This window comes from Leptonychotes weddellii, chromosome 7 (genome assembly GCF_054177405.1).
Source record: "Leptonychotes weddellii isolate Sample4059 chromosome 7, ASM5417740v2, whole genome shotgun sequence".
NCBI classification, from domain to species: Eukaryota; Metazoa; Chordata; class Mammalia; order Carnivora; family Phocidae; genus Leptonychotes; species Leptonychotes weddellii.
In genome coordinates this window covers 111,736,171-111,750,735 of record NC_138375.1, presented here as the reverse complement: position 1 = coordinate 111,750,735, position 14,565 = coordinate 111,736,171, and positions in this window count along the sequence as shown.

Genomic DNA, 14,565 nt, shown 5'->3' with positions numbered 1-14,565 from the left:
TAACCTCACTAATTACAAGCGACAGAAATACATCTAGTTCAGGGCGCCTGGGTGGCTCAGTTGGTTAAGTGACTGCCTTCGGCTCAGGTCATGATCCTGGAGTCCCACATCACGCTCCCTGCTCAGCAGGGAGTCTGCTTCTCCCTCTGACCCTCCTCCCTCTCATGCTCTCTGTCTCTCATTCTCTCTCTCGCAAATAAATAAAATCTTTAAAAAAAAAAAAAAGAAATACATCTAGTTCAGAGCTGTTAAAGCAAAAAGGGAGTTTATGGGCCTTCGTAATTGGGAATTCCAGGAGTAGATTTTGAGTTCAGGGATAGTTAGCTTTGAGTGACTCAAAGGATGTAAGGCTTTCTTCATCACTTGACTCCATTTATTTCATTTTACCTCCCCTCCCCTCCTTCCCACCACCTGCCGGCCTCCCTCCCTCCCTTCCTTCCTTCCTTCTCTCCTTATTTGAATGTAGTTGACAGACAATGTTACATTAGTTTCAGATATACAACATAGTGATAGGACAAGTTTATACATTATGCTCTGTTCATCACAGGTATAGCTACCATCTGTCACCATGCATTGCTGTTAAAAAATTATTGACTGTATTCCTTATGCTGTGCCTTTTATTCCTGTGACTTTCAATTTCACAACTGGTAGCCTTTATTTCCCACTCCTCTTCACTTAATTTGCCTGTCCTCCCCCCCCCCCCCGCCCTCCGGCATCCATCAGTTTGTTCTCTATAGGTCTGATTCTGTTTTTTTTTAATTCTTCTTCTTCTTTTTTTTTAGATTCCACATATGAGTGAAATCATAAGATATTTGTCTTTCTCAGTCTGACTTACTTCACTTAGCTTATACCCTCTAGGTCCATCCATGTTGTTGCAAATGGCACAATCTCATCCCTTTTTAATGGCTACATAATATTCCATTGAACTTACCTCTCTTTTCATATGTACATATTGGACAAGATGTAGTTTGAGGTGGTGATCCTAGTTTTGTTACCCTAGCAGAAAAAGAGCTTTTCTTCCTCTGCCTCTATATTTTAGTCATAGAGGGGACTGGTTAGCTTTGCTTGGGTGATCCTCAGCACTGAATCAGTTTCTAGCCAGCCTGGATCACATGTTCACCCTAGGACATGAGGAATGGGGGAGAGTTCTCCAAAGGAATAAGGGTATAATAAAGTGGTATTGAGTAGAAGCAAATTTTTTTGACAAGTAATGGGATAGTCTGTTAACATTGTCTGCTATCTTTATAGATGTAAAATGCTACTTCCTTAAAAAAACGAGCTCTATTTGGTGGGAATTGATGTTGACCATTCTTCATAGTGCTTGTGAGAGACCCTAGGGCAGTGGTAGGTATCTGTAAACCTTCATCCTCCTTTGTTGATTGGTTGAATCCCTGTTATTTTTCCTATCGATTGGGATTTTACCACATTCTCAACGATTGAGTTATGTCTTACTGGACTTGGAGGTGCGTAGGGGGAAGGGCAGAGGGAGAGGGAGAGAGAGTCCCAGAGCTGACCATGGACCGTGTGACAACCCTGAGATCCTGAGATCACGACCTGAGCAGAAACCGAGTCAGGTACTTAACCAACTACGCCACCTAGGCCGCCCTTGAGAAAACATTTAATAGTGAAAGCAGATAGCCCTTCTTCTCAAATGGATGGAAGTTCGTGAAAATAGGGTAAATTCTTTTACTGAATATTCTTGTCCAGTAAATAGAGAGCAAATACTTTGGGGCACCTGGGTGGCTCAGTCCTTAAGCATCTGCCTTTGGCTCAGGTCATGATCCCAGAGTCCTGGGATCAAGGCCTGTGTCTGGCTACCTGCTCAGCAGGAAGCCTGCTTCTCCCTCTCCCACTCCCCCTGCTTGTGTTCCCTCTCTCCTGTCTCTCTCTCTCTGTCAAATAAGTAAAATCTTAAAAAAAAAAAAAAAAAGAAAGCAAATACTTTAATGTTTGGCTTGTACCCTTTTTCATGTTTATTTATGTTTAGGCAGTATTTGTCATAAGATTTCTTTGGAGGCTTTTCTTTTCAAGTTCTGGCTTTTGGATTGGTATTCTGTTTCAGGTAAGCTTTGATTATAGTGCAAGTGCATTGTCTTTGAGTGAAAGTAAGACTTTGAGAGTAGTCAATGTTGTTCAATACTAAGTCTCAATCGTTACAAGAACCACCTTGTCAGTTTTAGAGCAAAAAAACAGTATTTATTGGTCTACTAAAACAATAGAGTTAAAACTATTGAGTTTGTTAGCACCTGAATGATCTTAGTAGCTATAGTTTATTTGTGAGTATACTCTTTAATGGTCTTGTTGCACAGATATCTTCTCACCTTTTTTAAATGTTGAAAGCACAGAATTACCCAGTCAGATAAAACTGATGGTCTCTTAGGACATTGTCATAACGAAGGGATAGGCAATGAGGGTTTTTAATTGATAATAATTAAGAGACATTCTCTTACTTTATTTTTATTTTATTTTAATTTTTTAAGAGACATTCTTTTATCTCGGTAATTGTGTAGTAAAATTGAGGACATAGGTGCCATTTTCCTTGGTACAGCTTGAATCATTTGTATATAGGGAGAAAAATAAATATACACATGTATGGAGAGGTATTTGTGCACCTGTATATGTAAGTGTATGTGTATATATATGTGTGTGTATATGTATTTTATATATATGTGTGTATATACCTACATATACATATGTGGCAAGGCAATTTTAAGGAAAATAATGATGTATTTTATCCTTGACAAAAGGATATTGAGCACAAGCTGTCAGGTTCTCGAGGCATGATTTTATCCCTGGCAACTGCCTAGAGTCAGATTGAAGGAGGTGAAAATTGGTCTCCTGTCCAGTGCAGATGTTGACAGCCTCAGACTGATGTACCCACATCTAATATAGGCAGCCTGGAAGATAGATGTTAAAAGGCAGATGTGATCAGGACAAAGCAACTGTCAAGAGACTTTCTTTGAGTAGGGTTTGAGAGGTAGACAGGAGACAGTGGAATCTGGTTTAGGTAATTCATGATGTGAAGACTTGAAAGATAGCTTTGTGTGGGTATGTGAGAGATTGCATTTTAATTTGGTCTTGTTAGTGTGATTTTTAATCAGGTTGGAATCAGGTGCTTGATCTTACATATGGGCTCTTCGATTTTTCACAGGAGAAAATTGACAAACAAGTATTCCTACCCTGGAATGTTGATTATGGGTTTCAAAAAGTGTTAATAATGATGCTCTGGAAGAGCAATAGCAGAGAAATATTTAACATTTTGAAAAAGATTTAAGTTAATTAGATTTTCAGATTAGTATGATCATTTTCTTCATTAAAGTTACCAAGAAATCATCTGATTTTTCTCATATTCTTGTTTTGAGTTCTGGCTTCTTACTGTTATCCTGACTTTTCCCCTTGCCATCTTGCTATATTTTGCATCCTGTGTTCTCCTCTTATTGTTGTGGATGTCTCTTTTCATGTGATCCCCTGATGGCTGGGACTGTTTTTGGAAGTGCTCCCATTCCAGTTCTTTCCCTTCCCATGTTCCTGAGGTCTGTGATTAATTTAAAACTTGTTCATTATTGACCCCCATTCCTCCACTCCCACCATTTAATTCATTTTCTCTTGCTCTTCATTTAACTTGAGCAGGAAAAGTGAAATATAAATTCCAAAAAAAATCATTAACTGGTTGTCATCTGGGTGTTTTATGTCTTAAAGTTGTCTTTCTGACTTAAACTGTAAGTCTCTAGGGTGGAGGCTATATTTTCTTTGACTTGGGATGTGTCAAGCATGCTGTCTGCTTCTGGATCACTACCCTTATGTGAGCATATGCTGCTTTTGCAGAGACTTGGTTTCTGGTGTAGCCAGCTTGAAAGTGAGGAAAGGAGAAAGAAGTTATTAAATTCTGATGTTTCCTTTCATTTTGAAATTGTTCCTCCTTTTTTTAAAATTGTCTTGTTAAATGTTTAATGGATAACACTAACCAACACAATAATACTTTTAAGTTACACTGGGTAATAGTATTGCCTTAACATATTTGTACGGTGTAGCTGAGGAAGTTATCTTAGGTATTAAAATTTTGACTTTGGCATGACTTCAACCATGATGTTGCAGTAACGTGGTTTCTACTAGTTAATTTCTTAAGAAAGTGATTCCAAGTTGAAATGCATGTTATGCATTTATTTGAATGTGTAATCAGGAAGTAAGTGCCTCTCTTTGAAGTGTTTCTGAATAGCAGCAGGGCACACTTGAATTAGTAAGGAAAATGAGAACATGAATATGTGTGGTACTCTATTTTAACTTTTTTTAAAAATCCATTTTGTCGCCTGGTAAAAGTAGAAATTTCAAAGCTCCTTTCTGTTATCCCCAGGGGATGAGAAAGGGCGAGTAGGTTGAGAGTTTTTCTAGGCACTCTCTGAGCTGATTCCGAGGGGCTTATAGTAGTTATATAACATGATATTAAATGTTTATTTCCTGGGTAGATATTCAAAAGATGAACAGTTTTGTGGATTAAAAATGGCCCCCCAGGAAAGTTCTATTAAAGCATCTGTTAGGAATTCTTTGAATCATTGTCAGTTTTTCTCTCATTGTGGAAGCATTATCTAGAGGTCTCTGATTTTTGCCAAATATCCCCCAGTGATGAATGGAAAGGTGAAAGAGGATTAAGTTAAGTGTTCATCCCCATGTCACAGGGTATGGTGATACATACCAGTGATATATACATACAGGTTATGTCTGATACATACTGCCATTTGGTTCCTTCCCCTAAGGAGTATGTAATGAAATCCGTCATTCTTTGCAACGGTATTGCCAGTTCATCTTCATTCACAAGTAAGGAAAATATTTTATTACCGGGTCATGGAAAAAGAATTAAAAAATTTGGGAGCTGGGGGGAGTGGGGCAGGTTGAGAAATGGGTGTTAATTCTTGATTATCTTGAAGCTAGCAAATAATTTTATGAAGCCTTGGTTCTGTCAGTTTATTATTTTATAAAAATAAAATTGGTGGAATAATAAAGACATAAGAACAGTTACATCACTTTTTGGTGAGATCCGTTAATCAGATATATTTAAGAGAATTTGGTATAAAGTAAGCCTATCAGTGGACCTAGAGTATTGAAAAAATAACTTTTAAGAATTAGGAATCCCATGGTAGGGGACTTTTAGCTATTCAAATTCAGGGTTGGGTGTTTTTTACTTTCCTCTGTAAAGATGCCAAACTATCAAGTGGAGGGTGATTTATAACAGACTTACTTGTGATGTTGGTTGCTTGCCTCCCCCCCCCCCATCTCCTCTGGTTACTCCTTGGGTAGAATTAAAAACTTTTTTTTAAAAAAGCTAATTTTCTTCAGTGACTGTTTTTGATGGTAAGAGCAAAAAGAAGAGGGGCGCCTGGGTGGCTCAGTTGGTTAAGCGACTGCCTTCGGCTCAGGTCATGATCCTGGAGTCCCAGGATCGAGTCCCGCATCGGGCTCCCTGCTCAGCAGGGAGTCTGCTTCTCCCTCTGACCCTCCCCTGTCTCATGCTCTCTCTCTCTATCTCATTCTCTCTCTCAAATAAATTAATTAAAAAAAAAAAATCTTAAAAAAAAAGTTTAAAAAAAAAGCAAAAAGAAGAAAATAAAAATCAGCTATAATTTTGCTATCCAGAGATGAAACCAATGGTTAAAATTTTGGTTGTAGACCCTTAAACTTTGTTTTCTATGAATAGATTTACGTGGGTAGAAATATGTTGTGTTCGATAGTCATTTACTTTTTTTTAAGTACTCTGATACAACATAATATTTAATGACTGCATTATCCTCTATAGAGTAATATGATTTAAGGGGGTTATTTTGAATCAGAAACCTAAAGACTAATGTTTTTGTGGCCGAAGTTTTATTCTCTTTTCAAAAGTTTGAAAGGGATATAGTAAATAGGACAGTTTTTTATTTTGAAGACTGAAGGCTGCCATTGTTGACAAGTATAGTATGAGATAGTTGATTGAAAAGAAAAAAAATTGAGGTATTTAAAATCATTTTGAGGTAGAGATCAAAATGAGTTGAGCCAAGGCCATTTGGGAAATCAGTGGAAGAGGGGGAATCAGAATTCCACATACGGCCTTGAAATTGATCCTGAAATGAATAAGGAATTTGAACATGTTTGAGATGGTGAATGGTTTTCAGCTCTTCTGGAAGCTTCTGTCGTTTGAACACAGGCTGTGTTTGTGGTCCTCTAAAGCATATTGAGGTGAATGTCTTAAAATCTTTCTCTGTATTTGGTGGTTGATAACAGTGTGCTCTCATAAAATATTCTATTTAAGAAATACCTACTTAAAGTTTGTATAATAGTTGAATTCCTGCAGCAACTAAACAAAAATAATAATGAGATTGGAGCTACAGATGGCCCCTTATTTTATCACTTGGCTCACCCATATTTTAGATAAGCTTCTTAAGACAGCTGATTTCACAAAGCTTTTATATTTTCTACTGTATGCTAATTTTACTTTTTTCTTTTTACAGTGGCACTTAGTAGCTGTGGGTTTTTTATACCTTAGAAAAAGAAATGTTGTGTATAGACTTTGAGTGCTTTTCTTGGAAACCTTAAGTTTTATGTATCATGGGCACCCTTGTGGCTCAGTCGTGAAGTGTCTGCCTTCGGCTCAGGTCATGATCCCAGGGTCCTGGGATCGAGCCCCACATCGGGTTCCCTGCTCAGCGGGAAGCCTGCTTCTCCCTCTCCCACTCCCCCTACTTGTGTTCCCTCTCTCACTGTCTCTCTCTCTCTGTCAAATAAATAAATAAAATCTTTTAAAAAAAAGTTTTATGTATCACAGACATGAATTAAAGATAGTTTGCATTTTTTGATCATTTAAAAACTTTTTTTCTTTAAAACTACATATGTTCAGGGACATCTGGCTGGCTCAGTTGGAAGAGCATGAGTTCAAGTCCCACATTGGGTGTAGAGATTACTAAAAGAATAAACTTTTTAAAAAAAGTATGTATGTTCATTATAGAAAGTTTAAAACACACACACACACACACACAAACACACAAACAGCAGAAGATAATCTACAAACCTGCTGTACCACTTTGTGATGTACCACCTCTGTTAATATTTTTGTGTATGTTGATGTAATCTTGTCCCATCCCATTCTCATGTTATAAGCACATTGTGATTTCCATTTTCTTTTTTAAAATTATTTTCGTAAAGTTTGTTTGTTTGTTTATTTTTAAAGTAATCTCTACACCCAACATGGGGGCTCAGACTCACAACCCTGGGACCTAGAGTCACATGCTCTTCTGACTGAGCTAGCCAGGTGCCCCTGTGATTTCAGTTTTCATTGTGCAGTACGGATTGTTATATATCAGCTATTTAATTTTTTTTTAAAGATTTTATTTATTTGAGAGAGAGAAAGTAAGATAGAGAGCAAACTCAAGAGAGAGAGGTCAGAGGAGAAGCAGACTCCCTGCTGGGCAGGAAGCCCGATGTGGGACTCAATCCTGGGACTCCAGGATAGTGACCTGAGCTGAAGGCAGTCGCTTAACCGACTGAGCCATCCAGGCGCCCCTATATCAGCTATTTAAAGTAGAAATATAAAAATTTTTTCCATTAATAAAGGGACTGAAGTCAGCAGTTTATGTAATTTATAGAAGGTAAGCCATGCTTCTCTGCTGGGCTGGCAAAGTGTTCTTGTCATTTTCTAGACAAGTAGAAAAGGTTCTGGCTGAGGAGCATATTAGACTTACCCTTAGTGTTATTTTAGGGAAGATACAACTTTGCTCCTTATCTGTTGGGTCTCTTGGAGGACTTTTGAAGGCTCTGGATGTTTATATACCTGGATTTCTGAGGACCTGAGACCCTTTGCTATGGCATTGTGGTTGGGAGCTGTTCTTGTAGTATGGCATGAGCTTTCTGGGATGTGAAGTTGTAAATGGGATAGGTGGAGGAGATAACCAGTTCCTAAAAACTGGAAGGAACCTCAGATTGGCTTAATTTCTTTTTTTTTTTTTTAAACAGATGGAAAAACTAAGGTGCAATAAGGGGAACAAAATCACACTTTGTAGCCATTACCACAAAAGGACCAGTTTTTTCTACCATCTGCACTATGGAGCTTGAAGTGAGGGAATGCCCCCCACGTATATTGCTTCATATTATAAATCAAAAGTTAATTTTCTTTTATCCTGTAGGAAACTTGCTAGCATGACTTTATTTCTAAAAATGTAAGAAACGGTGTGTGAGCAGTGATCATGTTCCGGATAGGTTAAATAATTGGAGAAAGTAGATGGGAAAGTGGAAGGAACAGAGAAGTATTTGTTAAGCTCCCCATTCATTACTTCTGTTTTCAAAACAACCCAGTGCGCTGAGATGCGGTATTCTCCATTTTACAGAAGACTAAACAGGTAGACATAAAGCAACCCAAATTCACACAGGTGCCAAGTAGCAAAGTTGGGATTCAAGCCCAGTTCCAGCGCCTTGTTTGATCTATACCATATGGTATTCTGGGAGAATAGAGTGTATTCATTAACATCACTTTGTAACCTTCTGTATTTTAAAGGAGAGCAACGTAACAGAGTATCTCATTTCCTACTCTCTAAAGAAGAAAAACCAATCCTTCTTTCTTTCTATTTTTTGTCTTTCTCTCTCCTACACCCTGCTGCCCCACACTGTTTACAAGCATATTCTTTCCCTGTAATTTTATAAAAAGTTGGGTTGCATTCAAGGGAGTTCACTTAAGTTATTTGAGGCTTCCGAAAGGCCTTGATCTTGTCCTGTTCTAATGTAGAATTGTGGGGCTTTTGGTTTATTTCCTTTACAATTGCCCTTTGTCCTTGTTTTGAACTCCTGAGTAACTTAACTTCTATCCCCAGCTTAGTTGGGGGAAAACACCAGGGAATGGGCATGTTGACAGTTCTGATTTCATGGCAGATAGAACAGTACTAGTGGTTCTCTTAAATTTCATCTCTTTCATATTGTAGTAAATACCTCCTGCAGTGTGGAGTTGACTGGAGACAATTGGGACAAGGCCAGAGGACCCAGTTATATTTTCAGCCTTTACTGCTGACCGTGTGACTTTGGACAGATTGCCTGTCTGCTGCAGTTTTCTCAGTTTGCCTTGTTGTGTGCAGAAAGAGGGCTTTTGTTAACTCTTAAAAAGTGTGCTCTGTTGGGGCGCCTGGGTGGCTCAGTGGGTTAAGTGTCTGCCTACAACTCAGGTCATAATCACAGGGTCCTGGGATCGAGTCCCGTGTCGGGCTCCCTGCTCATCTGGCAACCTGCTACTCCCTCTGCCTGCCACTCCTCCTGCTTGTGCTCTTTCTCTCTTTCTGTCAAATAAAAAAGCAAAAATCTTAAAAAAAAAAAAAAAAGTATGCTCTGTAAACTAATTAACAGTTATATTTTATTATTCTTAAAGAATTCTTGATTCTTTTTATTTTTTTTAAAACTTACTAAATATTTCACATCAATCTTAGTGTCATGTTCCTTTTAGAGAGATGACCATTCAGCAGAAGCCTGAGGACCTTGCTTTTAGCTAGTGGCTTATTTACATATTTGTTCATAGTTCTGTGAGTAGAGAAAATGTGAAGGTTTTATTCCACCATACAGTATATTTGTGATGTATTTTTTAATTACTAATAGTGTTAGCTGTGAAGTTAAAGATTTGTCATTATGGCTTTGAGCTAAAAGAGATTAGGGTAGATGTATATGTACTTAATTTGCTTTCTTCTTTCCACTTATTTGTTGTCATTTCGCCTGATTTTAGTTTGGAATTATATGCTAGCTGTAGAAGGCTTGAGGCTATTGAAGAGGAACTTGTGTGGGAGTGAGAATTTAGAAGGAGGAGGTTTTGGTGAAAGAGATTAGAGTTGGTGAAAACTTGGGATTAATACAGTGAGGATAAGTGATTAAAATTATATTTAAAATTATCTACCAGATCTGTCCATTTGAATGTAACCTAATTATTAAAGAATTTTGATTCATCTTACACAGACTGTAATTTTAAGACTCTACTTTAAGTTCATCCTGTTTGGCCTAATCTGGGCCTTTTCTTCCGCCTACAGTTTTATTTACCCTAGGTTAACTCTCTTTTTCATTTCCAGTAGCAGCTGATTCCGAGTTTATTCCACTCTCCCGCCAGCCCTCACTTCCTTTTCCACCCTGCTCAATTTTTAGGATAGCCTTACTTACTGCTTCTGAGCAAATGAGATTATCCAACAGTGCTGAGCTTCGTACTGCCTGGAAGCCGAACTCTTGCTACCTCTGCTTTCACTTATCATCTGAGGGTCCAAGAACCTCTTTTCCCCCCTTTCATGGCTATGTGTGTTCTGTCTGTGATCCAGAATCTTCATTCTTCACTTATGTATCTTTCATGCCTTTTTGCCTTCCTTTCCTCCTTCATCTATCTATAATTCCAGTAGCAATAATAGATAGTATGGGAGTGCAGGCACTGTTATAAGCACTTTACTAAACATTTGTCTTTATCTCTGCAGCAACCCTAGGAAGTAGATACAGACAATCCTCACTTTTGCAAGGTTCCAATAGGTACAAATTTCACTTAGACAGTTGAGTTAAATAACACCAGTCATTCGGAATGCCTTGGTGGCTCATTCAGTTGGCATCCGACTCTTGATATTGGCTCAGGTCATGATCTATGAGGGGGTCGCAAGATCGAGCCTCACATGGGGCTCTGCGCTCAGCGTGGAGTCTACTTGGGATTCTCTCTCCCTCTCCTTCTGCCCTTCCCCCTGCTTGTACTCTCTCTCTCTAAATAAATAAAATCTTTTTTTTTTTTTTTAAGATTTTATTTATTTATTTGAGAGAGAGAATGAGAGAGAGAGAGCATGAGAGGGGGGAGGGTCAGAGGGAGAAGCAGACTCCCTGCCCAGCAGGGAGTCCAATGCAGGACTCGATCCCGGGACTCCAGGATCATGACCTGAGCCAAAGGCAGTTGCTTAACCAACTGAGCCACCCAGGCGCCCATAAATAAAATCTTAAAAAAAAAAAAAAAACAGTCCCCCACCAACATGGTTCCAATTTTAGTTACCATGGTAACTAAACTGTGAGTGAATACATTAACTGTGAGTGAATGCATGGAATATGGACTTGGTTGCTAGCTCTTAAGGGTACAAACCACTACATAAAAATGTGCATTATGATCACTGAGCAGTCATATCCCTTCTTTCAAGTTCTCTTAGTAATTGGTCACCGTGCAACTGTTTAGTTCGTTCTGTGTGTGGTTGTGTTGCCTCCTTATCTCCCAGTGATAAACCCAACATGAACCCTTTTACAAAAAGGGATCATTGAAAGAACAAATTTGCTAACAAAATGGAAGTGCAGCAAAGAAACAGAAAGTGATAAACCTGGAATTTAAATTTGAATAGAATGTAAATTAAGTTAAAGAAGAAATAGCTGACTAGATATGTTGACACCACTGCTGTTTAAAGAGACTCTAGGGGTGCCTGAGTGGTGTAGTCCATTAAGTAGGCGATTCTTGGTTTCAGCTCAGGCCCTGATCTCAGGGTCGTGAGATTGAGGCCTGTGTGGGGCTCAGCACAGAGTCTGCTTGAGATTCTTTCCCTCTGCCCTCCTCCCCCACCCCCCACTTGCACACTCCCACGTGCCCTCTCTCTTCCATATAAATAAATAGAAAAATCTAACAACAAAAAAAAAGGGCGCCTGGGTGGCTCAGTCAGTTAAGCGGTTGCCTTTCGCTCAGGTCATGATCTCAGGGTCCTGGGATTGAGCCCTGTGTAGGACTCCCTGCTCAGTGGTGAGACTGCTTCTCCCTCTCTCAAATAAATAAATAAAATCTTAAAAAAAAGAAAAGAAAAGAAAATTACTTTTGAGTAGCTCTCTTACAAAGAAAAAACACTAATTTTCATCGTTCATAATGTTTTAAGTTACAATGTATTAAATAAATATTAATTGTACTATTTTTTTTTTCATTTCCCTGGACATTTATGATTAGTAGTAAAGGAGCTTTTAACATTTTGTCAAAAAATGTTTAAGGTCACAGGATAATCATTTTCCCATTGATTTAAGATTATTTTGCAGCGTTACAGCTTGCATGGTTATTTTTATGGACTCTACTACTGTGCAAAGTGAGGATCACCTGTATTATCTCTGTTTTATAGTTGTGGAAAGTGAGACCTGTTTAGTGGTGAAGCTACAGTTTCTGTCTGTGTGACTAACAATCCTATTCTTTCCCATTATACTGCTACACACACACACACACACACTCTCTCTCTCTCTCTTTAATAGGACCTTGAGTGAGCGCCTGGGTGACTCAGTTGGTTAAGCGACTACCTTCGGCTCAGGTCACGATCCTGGAGTCCCGGGATCGAGTCCCGCATCGGGCTCCCTGCTCGGCAGGGAGTCTGCTTCTCCCTCTGACCCTCCTCCCTCTCATGCTCTCTGTCTCTCATTCTCTCTCTTGAAAATAAATAAAATCTTTAAAAAAAAAAAAAAAAAACGACCTTGACTTCTCTTCCTGGTTGCAGACCAGATTTTTTTTTTTTTTTAAGATTGATTTTATTTATTTGACAGAGACAGCGAGAGAGGGAACACAAGCAGGGGGAGTGGGAGAGGGAGAAGCAGGCTCTCCACCGAGGACGGAGCCTGATGTGGGGCTCGATACCCGAGCTGAAGGCAGACGCCTAATGACCGAGCCACCCAGGCGCCCCGATTTTTTTTTTTTTTTTTAAAGATTTTATTTATTTATTTGACAGAGAGACAGCGAGACAGGGAACACAAGCAGGGGGAGTGGGAGAGGGAGAAGCAAGCTTCTCGCCCAGCAGGGAGCCCGATGCGGGGCTGGATCCCAGGACTCTGGGAACGTGACCTGAGCCGAAGGCCGACGCTTCACGACTGAGCCACCCAGGCGCCCCTGCAGACCAGATTCTTGAAAGAGCAGTCTTGTTCTGTTACCCTTGAAATCTGCGTTTTGCACCTCCTACAAAGTTGCTCCTCCTCATTCCCTCCTTGACAGATGTACTGGCTTCCTTGGCTTTCCAGGATCATTTTAGTGTATATCTGTCCTAGGTCCTTTGAGTTGGTGTTCCCTCTGCTTGGAATGATTTCTTAAGATAGCCACATTGTTCCTTTGCTTCCTTTTTTAAGACTCTCCTCAAGTGGTGCCTTTTCAGTGAGGCCTGCCTTGATGCCCCTATTGTAAATTATGTATTATATCCCCACTCTCCTTGTCCTTTTTTCCCTCTCACAAGTACTTTTGGTTCACCAACTATATAATTGACTTGATTATGTTTATCATCTTCCCCTCCCATTAGAATGTAAGCTCTCTGCAGGCAAGGTTTTTTTGTCTGGTTAATTAATTTATTATTTTTTAAAAGATTTTATTTTATTTATTTTAGAGAGAGAAAGATAGTGTGTGTGCACAGGGGAGAGGAGCAGAAGGAGAGGGACAAGCAGACTCCACTGAGCACAGAGCTCAATGTGGGGCTTGATGCAGGACTCAGTCTCAGAACCCTGTGATCATGACCTGAGCCCGAATCAAGAGTCAGACACTCAACTCACTGAGCCACCCAGGAGCCCCCTGGTTAGTTAATTTCTATCCTAAGTGGTTAGAAAGGTGCCTGGCTCCTAGAAGGTGTTCAGTAAACATTTGTTACAAGAAGGCATTAATTAATGCTCTTAAAGGTGGTTGTTGAACAAATGGATGCTCTTGAAACACGATGAAGACCCATTTCTCTGTCTTTTCATCTAGTTTTACTTAATAATAATAATTCTGCCAACCCTGTATTGTTTCCTAGTGCAAGGTAACAAATGAGACATTTTAGATAGCTTATCTTAGTTGTCCCTCACAGCAAAGTATTGTCTATACTTTGGAGAAGAGAAAAGAGGCAGTGCAGTCCAGTCACATAGCTGATCAGTGAGGAAGCCAAAGCATAGGCTTATCTCCATCCAACTTCAAGGCCTGTGCTCTCTTTCAGGTCACTGCATTTGATATTCTTTATCTCTTTATTTATTGAGCCATAATTCACATTCCGTAATATTCACTCTTTTAAAGTGTACAGTTCATTGGTTTTAGTATATTTACAAGGTTGTGCAGCCATTACCACTGTATAATTCCAGAACATTTTCTTTCTTTAAAGATTTTATTTATTTATTCATGAGAGACAGAGAGAGAGACAGAGGCAGAGGGAGAAGCAGGCTCCCCGCGCAGCAGGGAGCCCGATGCGGGACTCGACCCCAGGACCCTGGGATCATGACCTGAGCCGAAGGCAGACGCTTAACCATCTGAGCCACCCAGGCGTCCCAATTCCAGAACATTTTCATTACTCCAGAAAGAAACCCCATACCTATTAACAGTTAGTCCTCACTCTTTCTTTCTGCCCCACCTGCTGGCAACCACTAATCTGGCTTTTGTCTCTGGATTTACTTATTGTGGACATTACACATTAAATGGAATAATACAATATGTGGCCTTTTGTGGGGCTTCTTTCACATAGTGTATACTTAGAAGATTCATTCATGTAGCATGTATCAGTACTTCATTCCTTTTTATGGTTAAATATCTCATTGTACGGATGTATCACATCTTCTTTCTTTTTTTAAAGATTTTATTTATTTGAGAGAGAGAGAAAATGA